Source organism: Ursus arctos, unplaced genomic scaffold (assembly GCF_023065955.2).
Source record: "Ursus arctos isolate Adak ecotype North America unplaced genomic scaffold, UrsArc2.0 scaffold_25, whole genome shotgun sequence".
Taxonomy (NCBI): Eukaryota; Metazoa; Chordata; class Mammalia; order Carnivora; family Ursidae; genus Ursus; species Ursus arctos.
Genome location: NW_026622930.1, coordinates 2,241,108 through 2,265,440, shown reverse-complemented (window position 1 = coordinate 2,265,440; position 24,333 = coordinate 2,241,108). Strand labels below are relative to the sequence as shown.

The window sequence follows — 24,333 nt, the reverse complement described above, 5'->3', positions numbered from 1 at the left end:
GCTGTCCCCAAAACAGTATTTGCTAGGACAAGCTGGGGACAGGGCACTCCCCCCTCCCCCTCACAGGCTCTAGGACAGATCCACAGAGAACCCTTCCACACTTCATTTGCCTCATCTGTAGAATGAAGCTTCAGCAGTCTGCTTCCTGGAGATGGGCTGACTGTAGTGGGACTCCCAGATGTGTCCCTGTCCTAAGCCCTTGTACCCAGGAGCGTGCCCTCATTGGGGAACAGGGACTCTGCAGATGTAATTAAGGATATCGGGATGAGATCATCCTGGATTTAGGAGGGGCCCCACATCCAACGACAAGTGTCCTTAGAAAGGAGAGGGAGATTTGTGACACAGGCCTACGGAAGGCCATGTGCCGAGCAGAGAGCCTGGACCGATGTGTCTTCAAGCCAAGGGGCTCGTGGCATCACCAGGAGCTGGACGGGCCTGGAACGCTCCTCGCTCAGAGCCTCAGGGGAACCAGCCCTGCCCGCACCGTAGTCTCTGACTTCTGACCTCCAGAACGGTGAGAGAATAGACTGCTGTAGTTTTGGTCCCTGTTTGTGGTCATTTGTCACAGAAGCTCTGGCAAACAAGCTGACGGGTTCCCGACTGAGAGCTAATGAGCGCAGCGGAAGGAACTCACAGCGTTTTTGGAACGAGGTGGAGTCGATGTGTAGTCCTGGAAAAGGGGAATGCCATTTATGTCTGATGGATCAGCAGCTTCTAGAAGGAATCAATAGGTGAAAACTTCCAGAGGCCCTGCCAAATCTCTTCCTGAATCTTGCCTCCAGAGCTGAGAACGTGGGGAGATGCTCTGATCTTCCTGAAGCATCGAAGTAGGCACTCGACTTTGGTCCAGCGACTGGTCTCCCCTCTCCTAGCCTCAGTTTCTGCATCTGTAAAGTGGAATGGTGCTCATGGAGAAAGGGTGTGAACACATGGGACAGGGCTGTCTGTGCAGACTTCTGTGTGCTTGGGGATCACGGGCGCTGGAAGTGGATGGGGCCCCAGGCACAGCCCAGCCGAGGCAGTCTCACCCCCAGATACTCTGAAGGCTGGGAGTTTTTTGTTTTTTTTAAAGATTTTATTTACTTACTTGACAGAGAGAGTGAGCGAGAGGAAGAACAAGCAGGGGGAGCTGGAGAGGGAGAAGCGATGCCCGCTTGATCCCAAGACCCCGGGATCATGACCTGAGCCAAAGGCAGATGCCTAACAACTGAGCCCCGGGCGCCCCTGAAGGCTGTGATGATAAATGCATTTGTGCGCTTCCCTGCTCGGTGTCAGCCCTGTCCTTCCTTCTACCCTGCAGAGCGGAGCAGAACCTGGTAGAACTCGTCCCAGGACATGGAATGCGCGTAGGGCTCAGAGCCTTCCCTGGGGATGGGTGTGCCTGGGTCTGCCTGGCTTGTGGGTCTCCCCAGGCCCAGCCTTTATCTCCGCACAGGGGACGGGCACAGTGGCTGCCTGGGTGGGCTGGGAGTCCACTGCTCCCGGGGTGACCCTCGAGGCCCATCTTTGGCTGGCCTCCTCCCCCCAGGTCCCCTTTCTCCTGAGCATTTGTGGAGTCATGTGGCCCCGGGCTGGGCCAACACAGAGGTGATTTCTGTCAGAAGGAGGTAAGTGAGCCTCTTTTTCCAAACATGATTGTGAATCCACCAGATTATGTGGGGACCAGGACATCTACTAAGAGAAGAAACCAGTGTGAACAGTGTTCATAATTGCACTTCCTATGTGGACAGGCGTGACAGGAACTGGGGGGAGGGAAGGAGGAAGCCAGCTCAGAGGACACGGGCCCCAGAGCTTTGACAATCCAGTTGGGTGAGCCAGACCAGTGCTGGCATGGACAGTCTGGGCTTGGAGATGCCCTGCTGCACCCCTGCCCCTGGGGTGCCGCCCAAGGGAACAGGGCTGAGTGAGCTCAAAGAGTTACCGATAGGGAGGACTGTGGCTGCCCCCAGCCTCCGCTCCCTGTCCCCCACCCTGCAACGGCATCTTCCCAGGGTGGGCCCCCAACAGCTAAGCCAAGCGGCGCAAGGTGTGCTCCTGGCCAGGCAGGGGGTCCCTGTGGGCTTGTGGCCTGGGGCACTGACTGGTGGGTGGGGGGTGAGAGGCTCTTCCCTTCTGGACCATGAGGTGTGGAGGTGCAATGTCTGGAACTACTGCAGCCATTTCTGCTCCTACGAAGGGAGCCAGGCTGAGACTTGATTATATACCAGCTAGAGGCAGAGGCAAGAAAGCCACAGGACACGGAGCCCCGCACCCCCATGGCAGGGTCCAGAAGTCCAAGGTCCCCTGCAGGTGGAACTGGGGAGGGGTGAGGCAGATGAAGGACAGGGACGTGTGAAATCCACCACCTGGGGTGTTCGCTGTTTCCTCGTTCATTCAGTTGAGCTCCATCAATTGAGCTGCACTAGGGCCTGGGGAGGGGCAGGAGATGGCAGAGGGATTCAGGTGAGGTCTATGCCCCAGGACACCAAACAGCTGTGAGGTGAGACTGTCTTGGTGGATGAGGCCGAGGACCCTGAAGAGCAGGGGGGTAGGCTGTGTTCTGTGGAGGGAGCATCTGGGAGCCATGTGGCCAGTGGCTGTCAGGCACCCAGGGATTAAAGTCCCCAAAAGTCTCCTTCTCCTAGAGGGGGTTGTAGCTGGGCTAGGAGCAGCCTGTGCTGGTTCGGGGACAGACTTGGCACCTGCATGGCTGTTTTTGTCTGAAAACTGGAAGCAGCTCTCCATCGGCCCGTGTGAGGAGCACCATATCTGTGTCCTTGAGCAAATACTGCCCCTCCTGGAATCACAGCCATCTAAGGTGGAAAGGGGGATGGCCAGCATATTGTGGGTCCCTGGGCTCCACGGTTCTGCAGAAGCAGGGCTGTGGAGTGCCTGATAAGCAAGAGAATTGTGCCTGGAAAGGCTTGGTGACCCCCCTCTGGGGTGCCCTTCTGTGGGGAGTGCAGAGCTGAGGCTAGCAGGGTCCCTGGGAGAGAGAAGGACTGGGGGCCTGCCAGGAGGAGGTAAATAGGGGTAGGGAGGGGAGAGGACACAACACAGGCCTGTGAATCCATGCGTGACCTTGGAGGCGAGGGGTACAGGACAGTTGGGGTGATAGCCCAGGCCTTGGAACCTCCTGTAGTCCTTGGGCTTTGAGCCCCTAGAAAGTGAGAAGAGCGGCCCCAGCCTGCCCCAGTGGTGTGGAGGCCATAGAGACCAGCTTCCAGCTGAGCCCCTCTTCCCAGAAGGCAGGGATTGGGGTGGAACATGGGGCCAGTTCCCAACCACAGCCCCTCATGATGTTCCTGGGAGGCAGATCACCCCCACTTTGCAGGGGAACAGATGAGACCACACAGTGGAGGGTTAGGGCTGGGGCCCAGTCTCCTGATTTCAGCCAAGTGTGCTCCTCGTGGGCCTTAATTCAGGACACAATTCGTTCCTTCCTCTTTCCCCCCCTTCCTTTAACACTTTCAGTGCCGCCACTGCGCTGCGCATCGTGATGGGAGCCCAGAGACCACCTCGGCTGTGGAGGGGATGGAAGTGCCGTGTCCTTCAGCAACGATGTGAGGTGGAAGGTGCTGGGGTGCGACAGAGCTGTGTGTTCCTAATTTATGCCCCTCCACCCCCAGGTGCCGGCTCACGAAGGACCATGTGCTGGGATCGTGCTGGGGGAACTGAGAAAATGTCTGAGAATGTGCCAGTTAGTACTGCTGCGTAACAGTCCATCCCGAAACCCAGTGGCGCCGTCAGCCGTTCTGTTAGTTCAGATTGCCTGGTCAGGGATTTGAGTGGGCACATCAAAGACGGCTCATCCCTGCTCCTCCGTCTCAAAGGCTGGGGGCGACACGACAACTGGGGGCATTTTCACCCCTGTCCCTGACAGTGACATTGGCTGTCACCCAGAACATCTGCACAAGTGGTCTCCTTGTGGTCTCCCCATGTGGCTGCATGGGCTTCCTCCCAGCAGCCTGGCGACTGGCTCCCAACACAGCTTCCCCGGAGAACCAGCTGGAGGCAGTGTCCCTTTGGAGGCCTGTCTTCGGGAGTCCCACAGTGTCACTTCCACTGTATGGCAGGCTTACCCAGATTCAGAGGCAGGGGACAGACTCCACCTCTTCATGAGAGAAGTGTCAAAGTCACCTTGTAAGACGAATGTGTGGGTTGGAAGATGCTGATTGAGGTGGCCATCTTTGGAAGATGTCCTCTGCCACAGGAGTGTCGGAGCATCTGAGCTGTCCCTGCTGGAGGGCCCGTCCTAAGCCCAGCCACTGGTTCCCTGTCTTCTCTCCAAATACTGGGCTGTGTGTCCTCCTCCGTCCCCACCTCCTCTCTGGTTGTTGCATATTTGCAACCTGTAGGCCAACATTGTAAATCATTTTTGAACAGCAGAATCGTTGCTTTTACAGGATGTCTTAGGAAGGGCTTTTCCACCTTGGCGGCTGGGCTGTCACTGAGGAAGTATGTCCCTTCCTAATGGGAAGCTTCCAGCCTCCCAGCACCCCACCGGCTCTGTAATTTGGGGTGGCACCCCTGCCCCAGCCGTGAGAGGCAACTCTTGGAGCCTCTCCCATTCCTGCCGGCTCAGGATCCTTGCGAGCGGGGGCGCTGACTGTCCCTTGCGGCAGACCATCTTCAAGGGTCTTCATACAGCTAGCTGCTGCGTTCGGAATGCTGCTGCAGCGCTGCCGGGGCGGAAACTGTCAATTGCTTAGGGACAAGGTCTGGAAGTTTCTGATAAAACGACATACACCTACTCAGCGGCTAGCAGCTCTCTTCCTGGGTATTCACCCCAGAGAAATGAAAACGTGTGTTTCCCAGAGACGAGGGCAAGAGAGCTCAGATCAGCTTTATTCCTGGTAGCCGGGGTGGGAGCATCTACAGGCAGCAGCACGGGTGAGTGCAAGCCCTGCAGGCTGACTGACAGGGGCCTGACATGAAAGGCCACACTGTTGGATTCTCTTTCTATAAAATGCAAGAGCAGGAAAAGCTAAACTACAGTAAACAGAGCAACAGAACAGTGCTTGGGGGACTGACCGCGAAGGGGCGTGAGGGAGGGGTCAGCAGTCCACTTCCCCATAGGGCTTCAGGGACACATGTCAGCTGGATGGCATCCTTCAGACGCGTGTGTTTCACACGTGCTCGTCGTGGAAATGTACCCTGAGAAGCAAATGCTGGACTCCATTCATGATATGCACACTGCCGTGTGTGGGGGCCGATAGCAGGGCTGGAGAAAGGGAGGGACAGGTGATAAGGGACAGGTGATAAAACAGGGCGAGATGTTGATTGTAGAATCTTGGTGGTGGGTACACGGTGTGCCCTGTACATATTTTTATGCACGTTTGAATATTTTCTTAATAAAATGGGGGATTCCCAGGGAGAATGTCAGTTTTCCATGACCTGTGCCTAATCCCAGGTCCCCAGCCCCCAGTGCTTATTTCTGTCGTCATGGTCATCACACTAGATGCAATTGTTTCATTAACAGATGCTCTCCCCTCCCCCAGTTTCGGGCGGTACCCCTTTTAGATGACCCCATAAAACGGGTTAGTTCTGCAGGCCACATGATGTGGGAAATCCAGCACGTTTTCTCATCTGGCCCGTGGTTCCTTGAGAGGGTGTATAGTGGCATAGGCTCCTGGGCACTGGGAGTATGGTGGCTCCAGTTCAGAGACAGGTGTGGGCTCAACAGTGGCTGCTACGTGTACAGACACACACACGGGGCGCGCTGCTCTTTCTCTCACAGAGACTCCGGTGCCCCGCCTGCCTGCGTGTGAGCATCAGTCCCCATCTGGAGAGATCCTGGGCCTACACATGGCTGTGTGAAGGGCTGGACCATCCAGGAGTGTTTCCCTTATGGCCTGGTGTCCCCAGGGCCAGCCCGAAGTGGGCTCAGGGCTCCAGGATGGCTGGTCCTCTCCCGCCTGGCAGCTGGACTTCTTGCTGGGAAATGTAGGGGTCCCCAAAACACAAAAATGAAGTCCTCTCGGCCTTCTTTAGGCTTAGGCCAGGAATGGGCAGCCTTACTCCCGCGGTACTCGGCAAGCAGGCTGGCCCAGAGTGCGGGTGCGAGGGGTGAGTCAGGAATGCTGGGGTACTGGGTCATTCTCCCTGGGGACCCTCGGCCGCAGGGCCGTCAGACTTCACCCAGCAGGACCCAGGCCGAACTTTCCCTGCATTCAGAGAAAAATGTGAGAGAGAGAGGCTGAGGGAACTGCCCACTCCCCATCCTCCTTCTTCCACCCAAAGTGCTGCTGTGCGCGCTCGCCTTGCGAGAGCGGTCCCCGCAGCTTAATGGCGGCAGCTCGAGCTCCTTAAATACAAAACACCCCGCAAATCCGGTAAATGTCGTTTTCAGAAGCGAAGCATCAGACCAGAGAGGGTGTGACCTGGGCGGAGAGCAAGGCTGCTGAGCCCAGAGTAGCCCCGGCCCCGGGTTCCGGTCCCCTCCCGGCCCGGGCGCACCGGCCACCGTCCCCGAGCCTGGCGGAGACTTGAGGATGGCCAGACTCAGCTTTGCCCAACCAGTGAGGGGAGGGGCGGTGCCCGTGCTGGAGGGGCGTGGGGGGCGGTGCTCAGGCTGGAGGGGGCGGGGCCCAGGCTGGCTGGGGAGGACGGTGACGCAGTGCTGGAAAGGGCACGGTGGGGTGGTGCCCTGGCTGAAGGGGGCGTGGGGGAGGCTCCCAGGTCTGGGGTGTGCGTGTGGGCGGTGCGCAGGCTGGAGGGGGCGGGGAGCGGTGCCCAGGCTTGAGGACGAGGGCGGTGGTGCCCGTGCTGGCGGGAGCGTGGGGGGGCGGTGCTCAGGCTGGAGGGGGCGTGGGGGGGCGTTGTCCATGCTGGAGGGGGCGGGGGGCTGCGCCCAGGCTGGGATGGGACGGAGGGGCGGTCGCGGACCTGGGTGTGAGCGTTGGGGAGGCAGCACAGTGGGACCGGCGGGAAGTTGGGGCGTACCGGCCACACAGCCTGTGTTTACCCTCTTCCTTGCCTGTCTCCGAGGGGTGCGCGGGCCCCTCTCTGGCCGGGAAGGCTCTGACAGTTCGCCCCTTCCGGACCCGAGGACACTCACCCAAGAATCGCTTCCCAGCCCCGCCACATTGCCAAAGGCAGGGTTCCGGGGCCTCCTTCCCTTCCTCCTGCCCCCTTCCGTCCCTCCCTTTCCTCTTTAGACACTAATGGACTGGAGCTGTCCACTGGACTGCAGACCCCTCGAGATCAAAGGGAAATCCCAGCATCCCAATCTCCCCCAAAGAGCTGCTCCTGGACAGAGACATCCACAGACATGTAGGTGAAAGGACAGGACCCCTCTCCATTCTCCAAATGTGACAGATGATTGCGTGGTTTGTTCTGTCTTGGGCACTGTTTTCTTCCTACAGTTCCACCACTTGGACTTCAACTGCTGGATCCTTCCCACCTGTCATGTGGATGTCCCTCTTCCGAGGAATCCCCTGAGCCTTGAGGGACATAGAGCCACCCCCCTCAGCACCTGAGCGGGTGCTGAGCCTTCTGTCTCAGCTCCACAGGCTGCTGGCCGGTGTAGGGGTGTCTGTTCTCCCATTGCCCAGCTTCACACCTGACACCAGTGGTACTCAATAAATATTGGGAATGGAGTGAGTATGAGACTGTATGCTCCTGATTTACCTCTAACTCCCAGGTGCCTGGTCAACTGCAGGAGTTTGGCATGTGGGTGTTTCCACTCTTCCTTGACCAGGGGACTTCAGCCTTGGCTTCATCTGGGTCCTGTAGGCTGCCTCCAAATCTGTACTCCAGCCCCAGCCTCTGTTTAGGTGTCCAGGATGCCTGCTGATCTCTGCTTTCACAACAGGGAAGTGAAAGGGTCAGAGAACATGGGGAAGGAGACAGAAGTAAAGGAGGGCAGAGGACAAGGCATCTACATTTGGGGAAAGCAGGAGGAAGGAGAGATGGAGAAGAGGAGGAGGCTACTGCATGCAGGCTGCCTTTTTCAGAAGGGAAGAGCACGGCAGCAAGGAATGAGCCCGCTCCAAAGGTCCCATGCTGCCCCCATTGAACACAGCCCCACCCTCCAGGACCCTGGTTAACCCTCTGGGACCTTGGCTAGCTCAGCAGGCTGTAGGCCACGAGGATGCTCAAGGTCATCAGGACATGTGCCAACAGGTGTGTGCTTCCTGGGGCCCTGGTCCTTTAGGTTTGTGGGGAAGGACAGATAATGGACTTGCTGCCTCTGGGTAGCCTTGCTGAGGCTTTTCCACCACAGAGGCTCTCCTCAGCTCCGCGAGTGCCCACATAGGAAGCAGAGAGCTGCTCCCTTCTGATTCCTAAAGCTGAGTTAATCCTTGGAAGCAGCAAGCCGACCAGGGGACCTGCAGGGCCTAGAGCGGGCATCTTATCTATCCTCTTTACCAGCACACCTTGACTCTTATGGTGGGGATCATGGCAGCTCAACTAACATTTGTTGAGAGATAATAAAGCCTAAACAGAGTGGCAGCAGTGGGATGGAGAGGGTGGATCACAGCAATATGAAGGAGGCTACTCATTAGAAGAGGACACTAGCACCTCAGGTTTCTGGGTGAGTGGAGCGAACAGTCACAAAGCCCAGAGTCGCAGAGAAAGGAGCCTCATTCAGCCTGCTCCTCCCTTCTCTAGAGCACTTTGATTCCAGCTGTGTGCCCAGCCCCTAGGGGTTTGTGGAGGAGCCCGTGACATCCAAGACATCCAAGCTACAGGGTGGCCAAGTCACTAAGAGAGTGTGGAAAGGTGGTTTGATTCACTGCTTCTCCCTCACCCCTTTTTAGCTGACCTTTGCATTTATATGAAATAATAGTAAGCGGACCTCCCTGCGAAAATCTAGGAGCACTTATTTCCCTAGTGACTATGTAATTCCAGGGTTAAAACGGCTGCTGGTCCTGGTTCAAAAGTAAGTGCGGGATGGAGGAACGCCTCCTGGTTAATAATGCCACGGCCCCCGCACTTGGGACATCTGCAGGCACCTGGCGGTGGGGGTTCTCCCGAGCAGGGGGCAGGCAAAGAAAGCTGAGCCTTGCCCACTGAATCAGCATGCTTCCTCCTGGCGGGCTGCTGAGTCAGGCCTGCGGAGCGGGCGATGCAGCAGCATGAGGCCCAGGCGCGCTCTCTGACCTGGAAGTACTGCCCTTCAGGCGGGGGCTGGAGGTCGCGGCACTGCTGCCACGGGTGGGGTGCAGCAGGCGGTGGCATCTCTGCCCTTGCCAGGCGGTAGCGGCGCAGTTCGTGTGAAGCCTGTGTGGCCGAGGGGAGCGCCCGGGAACTCCCCTTGAGCTCTGACTGTTGAGCGTCGTGGGGCAGCGAGGGAATAACGAGATGGGGAGGGCCAGGGTCTTCACCAAAGTCTAGATTTCCCCGGAGAAGGCAGAGAGGCCTCCTGGCTTCGCTTAGCCCCTCAGGACCCCTTCCTTTGGCGAGGCTGCTGAAAGCCCTCCTTGCGGGTTCCAGGGAGAGTGAACCGCGCACATAAAACGCGTGAAGACGGGGCTTGGCCCACAGTGAACATCACTCCGGAGACAGGCGAGCAGGAGGGTAGGGCCGGGGCGCGGCGGTCGGGGGCGGCGGCGCCCCGCCCCAGCTCCCCCTTCTCGCGCGTCCGCAGGGCTCCGCGCTATGCGGGGACCTCAGTTTCCCGGCCGCGCCCCGCGCCCCGCCCCCCGGCGGCGGGCCGGTGACGTCACGGGCGGCGCGCGGCATTGTGGGGCGGGAGCGCCGAGTCGGGGGAGGGACGCCGAGACGCCATTTTCGGCGGCGGGAGCGGCGGAGCCGGAGCAGAGCAGAGTCGGCGGCGCGGGGCGGCGGCTGCGGGGAGGATCCGCGGCGGACAGCGCTCGCGGGCGGCCGAGGATGCTGCGGGGCGGCCGCGCCAGCGCCCCTCGCTCGTGACCGTCGGCCGCGTCTGAGGCAGCTGAGGCGGCGGGCCCCGCGCAGTCCTCCGCGCACGCGCCCCGCGACCTCCCGGTGCTGACAGCGCGAGCGCGCGGCCCCGCGGGAGCAGCACGGTGAGTCCTCGGTCCCCGTCCCAGCCGTGCCCCGGTCCTCGGCCCTCACCCGCGTCCCCTCCTCGGACCGCGGTCCTCGGGCCCCCGCCCTCGTCCACATCCCCTGCAGGTCCTCTTCCCGGGCCCAGCCCCTCCCGGGTCCTCATCCCTGTCCACTGCTGGTCTCCCTCCCCGGCGCCGCGGCTCCGGTCCTCATCCATGTCCCGTCCCCTCCAAGACTTCATCCCCGCCCACAGCTCCTTCCCCATCCCGGTCTCCGGTTCAGGTCCCGGCCCCACCCCATGTTCGTTCCCTTCTGCGCGTCCCCGGCCCCCACCCCCGGCTCGGCAGTGCTGCGGGCGGGGGCGGCGGCTCGCGGGAACAGCTGCGGACCCCCGGAGCCGCGCGACTGGGGCGGGGAGGGGGATACGGCCGCCCCCGGGAGCGCGGCGCGGTGGGGAGGGGCGGCCGGCCCGGTCGGCTTTGTCCGAATCCTCCTTCTTCCTTCCGGCCCCCGCCCTCTCCCGCGGCACCGCCCTGGGCGGGCGCGCCTGTCATGCTCGCGGGCGACAGGCTGCCGGGCGGGTCGGAAGCGTGCGGGGTCCCTGCTGGGAGGCCCGCTCCACGTCGCTTCCTCGGCGATCCTTGTCTTTGAATTGCCAGACGCGAAACGTTTCATCCACGCTGTTCACCTGGGCTGGCGTTGCTCATGCTGCTCAACTTGCGGCAACCCCAACGCGGTTGTCAAATTCGGTGCACCTCTTTCCTTAAAAAAAAAAAAAAAAAATCCTTAAAGCATTAAAAAAGTAAAACTAATGCCTGGTGGATTGGATGGTTTCATAAATAACGTAAGGTTTGTAGATACAGGTAATTTTGTGATAGAATTGTTGTTGCTTATTTAAGCAACACGTTAAGAATTTACATGTTAAGTGTTTGATAAGGAGTACCAAAAATGTTTTTAAAAAGTGTGAGAACAGCAGAAAATTTGAGGTAAACTATTTAAACTGGCGTGTAAAAGGGCAGTTCTTTGGTTCTTTGCTTAGTTAAATTCTAAGGCTTTTTTGGATACAGCATGACTAAGCTATTGATCAGAATCATTAGCACAGAATACAAGGTAATAATAGTTCAGTGAAAAACCCATTAAGAAATTGGGACGATGTTCTTAAGTCTCATGATCACATTACAGTTCTGGATTTACCTCTTTCAGGGATTGGCAACAAGCCTTAGTTAGGGTGGGAAATTTGATTCATTGTTCTGTTTCCTAAGTATCTGTAAGAATACAATGATACTAAATATTAAAATGTTCAGATTGTGGGGAGCTGCATGTGGGAAGCCAGGCATTCCTAAGAGCCAGTTTCTCCAAGTCATCAGAGAATGCAACATCATGTTGCAGTGGAGCCTGGCCGCCCTGTGGTGTTACTGAGGGGGGGCGGAGGACCCGGGATGGTAACTTCACTGGGGCCTGGCTCATTCACTTTCCTTGGAAGCACCTTCTAAAAACATTAGATAGTACAAGTAAAGGAGGAAGGACATGCACGGAGGTCAGGACAGTACCCCCAGGAAGAATGCCAGAGAAAATGCCACTGGGGAGGGACGCATAGTATCTTAAGTATTTAAAAATAAATAAAAACTTAACTGTAGTTATTTAAAATTGTACATTTGAAAAATTACACATTCTTAAGCATGTTTCATAATGTTGCAAATAGATAAGCCAATGTGTAGCTTTCCATATGGGGCTATAAACGTCAAAAGATTAATTTGTAGGATTTGTGTAACATAGAAACATAAGTGAAATATGATAAGAAACGAGAACTTTATATGCCAAAGAAGTGATCAGTAATATCCTCAGCAGAAGTACAGGCAGGTTTCAAGTGTCAAATTTCAGGACATAGACTAAAAATGATTAGCCTATCAAGTGGTGAAAGCATGGTCTTAAATGTCTATTGAGAACCAACTGAATGGCAGGTGCTATGCTAAGTAGTTGGGGAAATAGATATAAAAGATAGTTGCTGACCTCTAGGAGCTCATGCTCTGGTGGGAGACAGAGGAAATTGGTGGGTACCACAGATTAAGTTAAATATTGTGCTGAATGCCCTGAGAAGGTGATTCTGGGTATGAGACTCGAGGAAAAGTATAATTTGGCCAAATGTCAGGGGTGGGGTTGGTGTTGGCCATTCTGGGGGACATGGGCCCTGAAACAGTGCTGCCATAAAGGGGACTAAAGTTGGGAAGGGTGAGAGTGGAAAGGGAAGATCAGGGAAGAAAGGCAAGAAGGAGGATTGGGGGATTTTTGTTTTCTTAATTTTTTTTTTAAGGATTGGAGGATTCTTTTTTTTTTTTTTTTTTTTTAAGATTTTATTTATTTATTTGACAGAGGGAGAGACAGCCAGTGAGAGAGGGAACACAAGCAGGGGGAGTGGGAGAGGAAGAAGCAGGCTCCCAGCGGAGGAGCCTGATATGGAGCTCAATCCCAGAACGCCGGGATCACGCCCTGAGCCGAAGGCAGATGCTTAACGACTGAGCCACCCAAGCGCCCCCAAGGATTGGAGGATTCTTAAGACTGAGGTGACTCTTTAGAAAGCGTAGGTAGTATGGCAGGTGATTTGAACCAAGATGAGACTCTGTGGGAAGCCATTAGTCCCAAGTGAGAACTGAGAGCTCCTGACTTAGGGCAGGGACAATAGGAACAGTGATACAAATGGACTAGAAATGGCTTCATGAATTACAGTGGCCCTGACTTGGGGGTGACCAGACCAGAGTAAGAGTAGGGCTGCAGTCTGGAAGAGATGGAGCAAGAGTGTTTGAAACCAAAGCGAGCTGCTGGAACATAAGTTGGATCATGTCACTCCTCTGCTAAGTTTTGGCCAATGTCCTAAAAGCACTCTGCCCCTATATCTTCCCCTCTTCTTCCTACTCTGGCCTTCCTTTTTTTTTTAAGATTTTATTTATTTACTTATTTATTTGACAGAGATAGAGACAGCCACCGAGAGAGGGAACACAAGCAGGGGGAGTGGGAGAGGAAGAAGCAGGCTCATAGCAGAGGAGCCTGATGTGGGGCTCGATCCCGTAACGCCGGGATCACGCCCTGAGCCGAAGGCAGACGCTTAACCGCTGTGCCATCCAGGCGCCCCCCTACTCTGGCCTTCCTTTAAGCACACCCACGCTCATCCCAAGACTGCTCTTTTGCATATCACCATGTCCCCACTTCCCCATGCTTCTCAGCACTTCTCACTATCTACAATACTCCTATCATTTTACTTAATTATTTTCTTAGTTTATTGTCTGTCTCTTTCACTTAACATCCACGATTTCCATGGGGACAGGGATTTTTATAAGCACTTAATAAATGTTTATTGAACAAAGGCATGAAAATGACTTCCCTGTCTCTAACTTGGGTGGCTCACTGGCTGGTGACACCCATCAAGATGTGGAAAACGGGAGGAGGAGGAGATGGTGAGCTTAGTTTTGGATAGGTTAAATCTGAAGTGCTTGTGGGGTGCCTAGGTGGAACACTGGGCAGTTGGAGATTCAGATCTGGGGTTCAAGACAAATAGTCTGGAGGTAAAGATTTGGGAGACCTCATCATCTTGTTGAAAGCCAGTGGCTCTCTGAGAGCTTCTGACACTTAGAGACTGCAGAGTCACCCTATGGGTAGGTGGAGGACGTCAGTGTCAAGTTGGCTAAGAGATCAAGGAAGGTTTGGATGGACAAATCTGTTGGATTTGGCTTCTAGGAGGCTTCTAGGAGGTTATTAGTGACCTTTTAATTTTTTCCTGGGAATACTACCTGCTAAGGCGGTTGTGCTAATTCAGAGGTGATCTGCATGCTTTCTTCTAGGGTATCCTAGAAGATGTTGTCCTTCTGCCCTGCAGCTTCCTGCTTAATATACTTTTCCATCAAAATGAATTCAGAATTTAGTTTTGTCTTAGCTATTTTTAAAAATGTATGTATGTATGTATGTATTTATTTATTTATTTATTTTTTAAAAGATTTTATTTATTTATTCGACAGAGAGAGAGCCAGCGAGAGAGGGAACACAAGCAGGGGAAGTGGGAGAGGAAGAAGCAGGCTCATAGCGGAGGAGCCTGATGTGGGGCTTGATCCCAGAACGCCGGGATCACGCCCTGAGCCGAAGGCAGACGCTTAACCGCTGTGCCACCCAGGCGCCCCAAAAATGTATTTATTTTAATTGAAGTATAGTTGACGTACAGTATTATATTAGTTTCAGGTGAGCAACATTCAGTGGTTATAGACATTACAAAATGCTCATTATGAGAAGTGTAGTTACTATCTGTCAACATATAGAGTTATTACAATATTATGTTTTAATTAATTTTCGAAAGCAGAGGAAAGCAATTCGGATCTGTGCTTTTAAATATGTTTAGTATGTTGTCCATACTTAATAAAGTGGGAAGGTGAATATCAATAGAATAAACATTTTAAGCTGAGTTAAGTGCATATGTAAAGTAGACATTATTTCCTTGGTTCTAAAATATTCCAGTAACCTCAGTTTAAACCTTGGATTGTTCCCTGTCTGATTGCATTACATGGAAATTTATGTCCCAGTGTCTCTGAAGCTCACTATACCACTATTAATAAAAGTGATAATAGCGAAGTTAACACTGAACGAGATAAAATTGGTGCTGTAACCCCCCCACTCTACTGTGAACAAAACCGGTCAGAGAGGGCAAGTTACTTAAGCCAGAGGTACACAGCCGTGAAGTCAGCCTTCTAATGCAGATATTTTTGCTTGCACAGTTCAAGCTTTGAACCACCTTGCTGTCAGGAGTCACAGTAATGCCAAGCTCTAGTTGCCTTCATCTGGGAAGCCCTTGGCTAGCGCTTGCATTTCAGAAGCCCTGGTGATGCACTGTGGCTGTGGTGACTCCCTGGGGTTGCTGTCTAACGTGTACTGTTTCAGGCACCATATTGTCATTGTAGTCGTGTTGGTCACAGAGTCTGGCATAGACTAGGTGATCAGTAAAAGCTGATTGAGCCTTCATTTCTGTGGTGAATCCACATGGAGTGTTTTTGCTTAAATTCACTTATTCTGCCTGTTTAAAAAGGATTTGTATTATTGACCAAATGGGAAAAATGTTAATTTCTATTCTTTTACAATTGTAAAAAACAAACTAAGTATATTTACACTGTTGTGCAACAGATGTCTAGAACCTTTTCGTCTTGCAAAATTGAAACTCTATGTCCATTAAATAACAACTTCCCATCCACTACCCCCCACCCCCAAACACAATTATATTTTCTGACTCAATGACTTTGTCTACTTTAGATACCTCATATAAGAATCATACAGTATTTGCCTTTTTTTTTTGTTTATTTTTTTAGTAATCTCTGCACTAATGTGGAGCTCAAACTCACAATCCCAGGATCAAGAGTATAGCATTTGTCTTCTTGTGACTGGCTATTTGTGATTTAGCATATTGTCCTCAAGGTTCATCCATAATTTCTATTCTTTTTAACTAAAATATCATTGAGTTTTAAAGCTTTTGTAGTATGAAATTTGTATTAGATCTCTGTTTAGTATGTAACAGGTTACTATAAATTTAATGGCTTAAAACAGTCACATTTATTTCAGTTACCATGGATGAGTGGCTCACATGGCTGCAGTTGTGTGTTGGGCTGCAGTTGTCTTCCTGAGCTCATAGCGCTCTTGTAGGCTCTTGGGGTTGTGGCAGAATTCAGTTCTTCTTCTTTTTTTTTTTTTTTAAGATTTTATTTATTTATTTGACAGAGATAGAGACAGCCAGCGAGAGAGGGAACACAAGGGGGAGTGGGAGAGGAAGAAGCAGGTTCCTAGTGGAGGAGCCTGATGTGGGGCTCCATCCCAGAACGCTGGGATCACGGCCCTGAGCCGAAGGCAGACGCTTAACGACTGCGCCACCCAGGCGCCCCAGAATTCAGTTCTTCTGGTTGTAGGACTGATGTCCTGCTTTTCTTGTTTCCTGGCTGTCAGCGGGGGGCTCTCTCAGCTCCTTGAGGTGGCCTCCTCCATCCTCAAAGCCAGAGTGGAAAAGCTCCCACACCCTGAGTTCCTCTCACACTTTGAATCTCTGACTTCTGTTCTTGTGGCTTCTAGATCCAGATTTAAAGAGCTCCAGGGAGGGATGCCTGGCTGGCTCATTCAGAAGAGCATGAGACTTTTTTTCTCAGGGTCATGAGTGTGAGCCCCATGTTGGGTATAAAAATTACTTAAAAACAAAATCGTTTAAAAAAAAAAAGCTTAAAAATTAAGTAAAGGGACTTGTGATTAGGTCAGGCTCACCAGGATAATCTCCCTATCATAAGGTCAAGTGATTTGGGGCCTCAATTACATCTATTGCAAAATCCCTTCATAGCAGTACCTAGAGGAACTTGATGTACTGGGAGATGTGCATACACTAGGGCCCAGGAATCTTGATGGGGACGAGGCGTCTGCCTACCAAATCTCAGTTTTATTCTGTTTTCAGAACAAAACCATTCTCTCTCTCTCTTTTTTTTTTTTTTTTTTAATTTGTCAGAGAGAGTGAGTGAGAGAGGGCACGAGCAGGGGGAGTGGCAGGCAGAAGGAGAAGCAGGCTCTTTGCTGAGCAAGGAGCCCAATGCAGGATTTAGTCCCAGGACCCCGAGATCATGACGTGAGTCGAGGCAGATGCTTAACCGACTGAGCCACCCAGGCATCCCTGAACAAAACCATTCTTAACCATCTTTCGGTTAATGTTGGGAGTTATGATTTCTGAATATGTACATTAATGTTAGCAAATTTTGCTTTATTTAAAAATATTGAGATATAATTTGCATATAGTGAAATGCCATGATTTTAAATATATTGTTCATTCTGTTTTGATGAATACATATCAAGATATGGCCCAGAAAATTCCCTCAGGCCCCTATCCAATCATCCATCATCCCCCACCACTCCTCGGCAACAATGATCTGATTTTTATAACCACAGGTTAGTTCTGCCTGTTCTAGAATTTCATATAAATGAGATTATACAATATATATTTTTTGCATCCAGCTGCTTTCACTGAGCATAACATTTATTAAAAAAGGTTTTATTTATTTATTTGTCAGAGAGAGAGTGTGCATGGTTACAAGCAGGGGGAGTGGCAGGCAGAGGGAGAAGCAGACACCCCACTGAGCTAGGAGCCCAATGTAGGACTCAATCCCAGGACCCTGGGATCATGATCTGAGCCGAAGGTAGACGCTTCACCAGCTGAGCCACCCAGGCATCCCTCAGCATAACATTTTTGAAATTCATACATGTTGCTGCCTGTGTCAGTGGTTGGTTCTTTTCTGTTGTGTTGTATGAATCTACACAGTTAAGCCATTTTTCTTCTGAAGCACACCTGGGGGGGGGGCACTCGTTCTTGTGGGAGACCGTGTGGACATACATTTTCATTTCTTCTGGATAAATACCTAGGAGTGGGATTGCTCATAGAGTAGATGTGTCATTAACTTTATTTGTCTGTCTACCTGTTTATTTATTTGTGGAGGTAGCATGTGAGCAGAGGGGGAGAGAATCTGAAGCAGGCTCCACGCTCAGCTGAGCAGAGCTCGGGTGTATCATTAACTTTTAAAGAAACGAATCCAAAGAGTGCTTGTACATTTTACATTTGGACCAGCAATGTGTGGGTGTTCTTCTGGTTGCTGCGTATCCTCTTTGGCACTTGGTATTGTTTTCATCTTCACGTTCTAGCGGATGTGTAGTGGCATCTTGTTGAATGCGTTTCGTGAGCATTTCCCTGATGACTAATAATGAGCACTTATTCATATGCTTACTGGCCTTCTGTGTATACCTGCTTTTGTGAAGTGTCTCTTAAGTCTTCTACCCACTTAGAAAGTCAGGTTGTCTTTTTATTATTGAGTATAGGAATTCCTTACGTATTTGAGTACGAGTCTTTTTGCCAGGTACATATGTTGCAAATATTTTTTCCCGATCTAGGGGTTAACTGTATGCTTTTTGGCTGTGTCTTTTAATAATAATTTTGAATTTCGATGAATTCCACTTTATCCATTTTGTTTTTTTTTATGGTTCCTGCTTTCTCTTTTATCTGTTTTGAAATCATTAAAAGATGTGTGCTCTTTTGGGAAAACTCAAGATTCAAAAAGTATAAAGGTGTGAATTCTGTCGTTTCCCGTTTCCTTTCTCCCGAGAGAATGGATTTTTTAAAAAAATGTATGTATTTTAAAAGATTTTATTTATTTGAGAGAGAACACACGAGAGAGTGAGCACAATTGGGGGGTAGGGACAGAAGGAGAGGGAGAAGCAGATTCCCCATTGAGCAGGGAGCCTTGAGGAGCAAGGACTTCCTCAAGGGAGCCCTTGAAGATCTCTGGACTCTGGGATCATGACCGGAGCCGAAGGCAGACACTTAACTGACTGAGCCCCCCAGGTGCTCCCCGTGTGTGTGTGTGTGTGTGTGTGTATTGAAGATTTTATTTATTTATTTTTATATAATGTATTATTTATTTCAGGGGTACAGGTCTGTGATTCATCAGTTTTACACAATACACAGCGCTCACCACAATGCATACCCTTCCTAGTGTCCATCACCCAGCCACCTCATCCCTCCCACCCCTGTCCACTCCAGCAACCCTCAGTTTGTTTCCTGAGATTAAGAGTCTCTTATGGTTTGTCTCCCTCTTCTTTCTTGTTTCATTTTTTCCCTCTCTTCCCCTATGAGTCTCTGCCTTGTTTCTCAAATTCCACATATCAGCGAGATTGTATGAGAATTGTCTTTCTCTGATTGACTTAATTCGCTTAGCATAATACCCTCTAGTTCTATCCATGCCATTGCAAATGGCAAGATTTCATTTTTTTGATGGCTGCATAATATTCCTGTGTCACACCCCACATCTTCTTTATCCATTCATCTGTTGATGGACATCTGGGCTCTTTCCATAGTTTTGCTTTTGTGGACGTTTCTATTATAAACATTGGGGTGCAGGTGCCCCTTCAGATTACTACATTTGTATCTTTCGGGTACATACGGAGTAGTGCAATTGCTGGGTCGTAGGGTAACTCTATTTTCAACTCTTTGAGGAACGTGCATACTGTTTTCCAGAGTGGCTGCACCAGCTTGCGTTCCCACCAACAGTGTAGGAGGGTTCCCCTTTCTCCACATCCTCGCCAACATCTGTCGTTTCCTAACTTGTTAGTTTTAGCCATTCTGATGGGCGTGAGGTGGTATCTCATTGTGCTTTTGATTTGTATTTCCCTCATGCTGCGTAATGTTGAGCACTTTTTCATGTGTCTGTTGGCCATTTGGACGTCTTCTTTGCAGAAATGTCTGTTCATGTCTTCTGGCCACTGCTTGATTAGATTATTTGTTCCTTGAGTTTTGAGTTTGGTAGGTTCCTTATAGATTTTGGATACTAGCCCTTCATCTGATAATGTCATTCGCAAATATCTTCTTCCATTCTGTCAGTAGTCTTTTGGTTTTGTTGACTGTTTCCTTTGCTGTACAAAAACGTTTTATCTTGATGAAGTTCCAATAGTTTGTTTTTGCCTTTGTTTCCCTTGCCTTTGGCGATACGTCTAGGAAGAAGTTGCTGCTGCCGAGGTGGAAGAGGTTGCTGCCTGTGTCCTCCTCAAGGATTTTGATGGATTCCTGTCTCACATTTAGGTCTTTCATCCATTTTGAGTCTATTTTTGTGTAGGGTGTAAGGAAATGGTCCAGTTTCGTTCTTCTGCATGTGGCTGTCCGATTTTCCGAACACCATTTGTTGAAGAGACTGTCTTTTTTCTGTTGAATATTCTTTCCTGCTTTAGTGAAGATGAGTTGACCATAGAGCTGAGGGTCCATTTCTGTTCTCTGTTCTGTTCCATTGATCTATGTGTCTGTTTTTGTGCCAGTACCACACTGTCTTAATGCTTACAGCTTTGTAATAGAGTTTGAAGTCCAGAATTGTGATGTCACTGGCTTTGGTTTTCTTTTTCAACATTCCTCTGCTATTCAGGGTCTTTTCTGGTTCCATATAAATTTTAGGATTATTTATTCCATTTCTGTGAAAAAAGTTGTTGGTATTTTGACAGGGATCGCATTGAATGTGTAGATTGCTCTAGATAGCATAGACGTTTTCACAATATTTTTCTTCCAATCCATGAGCATGCATTTCTTTGTGTCTTCCTCAATTCCTTTCATGAATATTCTGTAGTTTACTGAGTACAGATCCTTTGCCTCTTTGGTTAGATTTATTCCTAGGTATCTTATGGTTTTGGGTGCAATTGTAAATGGGGTCGACTCCTTAATTTCTCTTTCTTCTGTCTTGTTGTTGGCGTATAGAAATGCAGCTGATCTCTGTGCATTGATTTTATATCCTATCACTTTACTGAATTCCTGGATGAGTTCTAGCAGTTTTGGGGTGGAGTCTTTGGGTTTTCCACATAAAGTATCCTGTCCTCTAGGAAGAGTGAGAGTTTGACTCCTTTTCCGATTAGGATGCTGTTTATTTCTTTTCTCTGACTGTGAGGCTAAGACTTCTAGCACTATGTTGAACAGCAGTGGTGATAGTGGACATCCCTGCTGTGTTCCTGACCTTAGGGGGAAAGCTCCAGGTTTTTCCCCACTGAGAATGATATTTGCTGTGGGTTTTTCATAGATGGCTTTTATGATATTGAGGTATGTTCCCTCTATCCTTGCACTGTGAAGAGTTTTAATCAAGAAAGGATGCTGTACTTTGTCAGATGCTTTTTCTGCATCTATTGAAAGGATCATATGGTTCTTGTCCCTTCTTTTATTAATGTAGTGTAACACATTGATTGATTTGAGGATGTTGAACCACCCTTCCAGCCCAGGAATAAATCCCACTTGGTCATGGTGAATAATCCTTTTAATGTACTGTTGGATCCTATTGGCTAGTATTTTGGTGAGAATTCTTGCATCCATGTTTATTTTTTTAAGATTTTATTTTTAAGTAATCTCTACACCCATTGTGAGGCTTGAACTCACAACCCCAAGATCAAGAGTCTCATGCTCAGGGCTCTTGAGTGGCCTAGTCGGTTAAGTGTCTGACTTTGATTTCAGCTCAGTTCATGATCTCAGGGTGGTGAGATTGAGCCCTGTGTCAGGCTCTGTGCTCAGTGGGGAGTCTTCTTGAGAGTCTACCCCCTCCACATGTGTGTGCTCTCTCTCAAAATACAAAAATAAATCTTTAAAAAAAAAAAGGAGTCTCATGTTCCACTTGCTAAGCCAACCAGACACCCCTTAAAATATGTTAATTGCCTTTCTTTAGTTAGGAAAGAAAACTATTCCATATATGTATCTCCGATTAGCACTTAAATATATAAATTTAGTGTTATGATATTATGTTAACCTGTTTTTCGTTTTGAAATAAAAATGGTGCTTTTTAAACTACATAATGAATACTCTCTATATTTTTATTTTTTTGCCCCAGACTCCCATAACACCCTGTTTTGTAATCTCTTAGTCACACTGTCCAACGAAGCTGTTTTTCCTTTTTGTTTGCTCAACCAAAGACTTGTAATAGAGACATCTGCATTATGTGGGCTTACTTGTTTTTTTTTTAAGATTTTATTTATTTGACAGAGAGAGACAGCCAGTGAGAGAGGGAACACAAGCAGGGGGAGTGGGAGAGGAAGAAGCAGGCTCCCAGCGGAGGAGCCTGATGTGGGGCTCGATCCCATAACGCCGGGATCACGCCCTGAGCCGAAGGCAGATGCTTAACGACTGCGCCACCCAGGCGCCCCAAGGGCTTACTCGTTCTTGATTTAGGAAGAAGCATGTTCTCCTGTATTTTTATGTAATACCTTTTCCTGTAGTTTGTCATGCTTAAAATTTGCATCTGAAGAGATGGGTCTGTGGGCCTTTGGTCCCATGGCACATTGAATGACCTAGTACACTGTCTGGCTGTGGCCAGGAGCCCTACCTTGCTGGCGCGGGGTGGGGGTAGGTATCTCTCCGCTGCCTCTGGCAGTTGGTGGCCCACAGCTGGTGGGGGACATGGCCTTCTTGTAAAACTCTTTCCTTAGCTGCTGCATAGTCATTGACAAGCAAAGTGAACTCTTCCTACTACTACTTCTTCATGGAGTAGTGTGGTTAGGTTATCACGGTGTTAGAAGATCTGCGTACGTAGAGGTGGCCAGTTTCAGAACAGAACCGCCCTCGACCTGCTGAGCTTGGCTGTGGGGGAGGGACCCAGGGAATCCTGACTGCCTTGGTTTCTCAATTTCTGCAAGGGCATCCATGACAGATTTGTCCAAGAGGCAAAGGCATGCTTTTGTTTTTTCCGGCGGGTTATAGTTTTAGGATGGAAACAGATTCAGAATAGATGCTGTAATTATGGAATCTTTAATATTAAAACATTTGCCTTTGTGTGTGTGTGCGTGCTCAAAAAGTATAAATTCATTGCTCCACAAATTTATGTTAATTTACATCAGAGTTTTTCTCAGTCATACTCAAACAATCAGGATTTTCTAATCTTCCAATCTTCCTTTTCATGTTTCTTTGGGCTTAATTTAAGTTGCAAGAACATACATAGGGAAGGCATCTGGCATTCTGTGCTGGCATCTGCTGAGAGGTATGCCTTTTTTTTTTTTTTTAATTCTTTATTTAAATTCAATTTAGGGGGGCGCCTGGGTAGCGCAGTCGTTAAAGCGTCTGCCTTCGGCTCAGGGCGTGATCCTGGCGTTCTGGGATCGAGTCCCACATCGGGCTCCTCCACTGGGAGCCTGCTTCTTCCTCTCCCACTCCCCCTGCTGTGTTCCCTCTGTCACTGGCTGTCTCTCTGTCACATAAATAAATAAAATCTTTAAAAAAAAAAAAAATAAATTCAATTTAGTTAAGATATACTGTGTTACTAGTTTTAGGGGTAGAATTTAGTGATTCATCAGTTGCATGCACTTTATAGATTTTTGTGATTTTTAGGCCAGCACGATTCATTCATTCAGTTTATTCTTGTGATTTAAATTTAGAAGAGGAGATGAAAGGATTAGATTAGGTTAGATTAGGTTTGAGGAAGATGAGATTGGAGGAGATACACTGGTACAAAGTAGTAAATGATGAGTGATAGAATTTCCATTCCTGAACTGCGTTGTGTCAGTCTCTGGAATTGTATCTCTGCTGCCTCTGGCAGTTCGTGGCCCACAGATGAAGTTTCTGATCGGGAGGTGCCTGATGGAGCACATCCTCCCTTGAGTAGAATTTAGTGATTCTTACATGGGAAAGAGTAGGCAGTGTGTAGCTGGATAAAATATGTTTGTTATTATGATACAGTATTATATTTAGAAAATAAAATAACCCACTATTGTAAGCCTACAAAGGGGTATAACATTTCTATTTTTATCCAAAAATGTCATGTTTTGAAAATGATGGAGACCCTCCAGGAGACCTTTTTGGATTTGGCTTAAAATATGAACCCTAACTTTGTTATATAAGCTGGGGAAGTGACACTCCTCCTCCACACTGTTTAGCCTCTCTTGCTTTCACTGAAACAAAAATTAAACATCAGAAAATTCAAGATTCAGGGGCGCCTGGGTGGTACAGCGGTTAAGCGTCTGCCTTCGGCTCAGGGCGTGGTCCCGGCGTTATGGGATTGAGCCCCACATCAGGCTCCTTCACTATGAGCCTGCTTCTTCCTCTCCCACTGCCCCTGCTTGTGTTCCCTCTCTCGCTGGCTGTTTCTATCTCTGTCAAATAAATAAATAAGACCTTTAAAAAAAAAAAAAAGAAAATTCAAGATTCATTGTTTTGTTTCACTTTTTTTTTTTTTTAAAGATTATTTATTTGTCAGAGACAGAGAGAAAGAGAGAGAGAGAGAGCGTGAGCGTGAGTGGGGAGGGGCAGAGGGAGAAGCAGGCTCTGCACTGAGCAAAGAGCCCGATGTGGGACTTGATCCCAGGACTCTGGGATCGTGACCTGAGCTGAAGGCAGATGCTTAACGACTGAGCCGCCCAGGCGTCCCTCAGTTTTTTGTGTTTTGTTTTTAATGTAATCTCTACACCCAATGTGGGGCTTGAACTCACGACCCCGAGATCAAGAGTCACATGCTCTTCTAACTGAGCCAGCCAGGCACTCCAGTTTTACCTCTTTTTAAGCAGGTAATATTCCTTCTCTGACTCTGCACTATATGATTTTTGTTCTGGGGCACCTGGGTGGCTCAGTAGGTTAAGTGTTTTGACTCTTGATTTTTGCTTTGGTCATGATCTCAGGGTCATGAGATTGAGGCCTGCATCAGGCTCTGTGCTGGGTGTGCTGCCTTCCCCCGCCCCCTCTGCCACATTCTCTCTCTCTCAAAATAAAATATATTTATAACTTTTGTTCTGAAACTTCAGAACCAAAAACATGTACATTTTTAATTCTGATATTACCATTGGTCGCTTTGCTTTTTAGTCACAATGGATAAGGTATTATGTATTTGG

At 49.7% G+C, this 24,333-nt stretch overlaps 1 protein-coding gene and 1 long non-coding RNA gene across 20 annotated transcripts in view; one reads left to right on the top strand and one right to left on the bottom strand.

Annotated features, from left to right (window-relative positions):
* Positions 1-1,053: 1,053 nt before the first annotated feature.
* On the bottom strand, positions 1,054-9,624 carry LOC113267214 (uncharacterized). Its single transcript, XR_003320620.4, has 3 exons — positions 9,088-9,624; positions 7,612-7,780; positions 1,054-6,146 (listed from the first exon to the last, which is right to left on the bottom strand). It is a non-coding gene; the product is annotated as an uncharacterized LOC113267214 (long non-coding RNA).
* Positions 9,625-9,711: 87 nt separating this feature from the next.
* Positions 9,712-24,333, top strand: part of KLC1 (kinesin light chain 1) — a 65,546-nt gene continuing 50,924 nt past the window's right edge. For 7 of the 19 annotated variants that reach the window (XM_057318398.1, XM_057318397.1, XM_057318395.1 and 4 more), the window contains exon 1: positions 9,714-9,974. The gene's annotated coding sequence lies outside the window, so the exon portion shown is untranslated. Of the gene's footprint in view, positions 9,975-12,368; positions 12,519-24,333 lie in introns of those variants that run through there. The other 12 variants (XM_057318402.1, XM_048219910.2, XM_057318404.1 and 9 more) reach the window with 5 other exon arrangements.